Source organism: Sinocyclocheilus rhinocerous, unplaced genomic scaffold, assembly GCF_001515625.1.
Source record: "Sinocyclocheilus rhinocerous isolate Xijiao unplaced genomic scaffold, SAMN03320098_v1.1 scaffold1785, whole genome shotgun sequence".
Taxonomy (NCBI): domain Eukaryota; kingdom Metazoa; phylum Chordata; class Actinopteri; order Cypriniformes; family Cyprinidae; genus Sinocyclocheilus; species Sinocyclocheilus rhinocerous.
In genome coordinates this window covers 140,368-140,822 of record NW_015627538.1, presented here as the reverse complement: position 1 = coordinate 140,822, position 455 = coordinate 140,368, and positions in this window count along the sequence as shown.

The window sequence follows — 455 nt, the reverse complement described above, 5'->3', positions numbered from 1 at the left end:
ATATATAAGGTGCCATTAAAGTGTAGAGTAATGTTACAATATACACAGTGAAGTATAGTGCAACAGAATGTTAATAAATTGTAAATAAAATACTACACAGATATTACAGAATAAACTCTGTAATTCCGTATAATTTTACCTCAGATGATACATGATTAAAATCCTAGATATGTGCTGTACTACAATTTACTGTTTTTTTTCTTCTTTTTTTTCACCGTAGCGTTTTTTTTAATACTAATACATTTTATTAGAGTATTCTGTTAAGTATGCGCATGCGTTTTAATGACGTGTTACGTCACCACGCAATGCAAATTACACACGCATGCGCTGTCACCACGTTAATGCGCATGCGTGTTATAGACATACCTTACGTCACTTTGCGCATGCGCGGTAAACACATACGTGACGTCACCGCGCTACAGTCTCCAGCGAGGGGTATCTCAAATAGTCTGGTG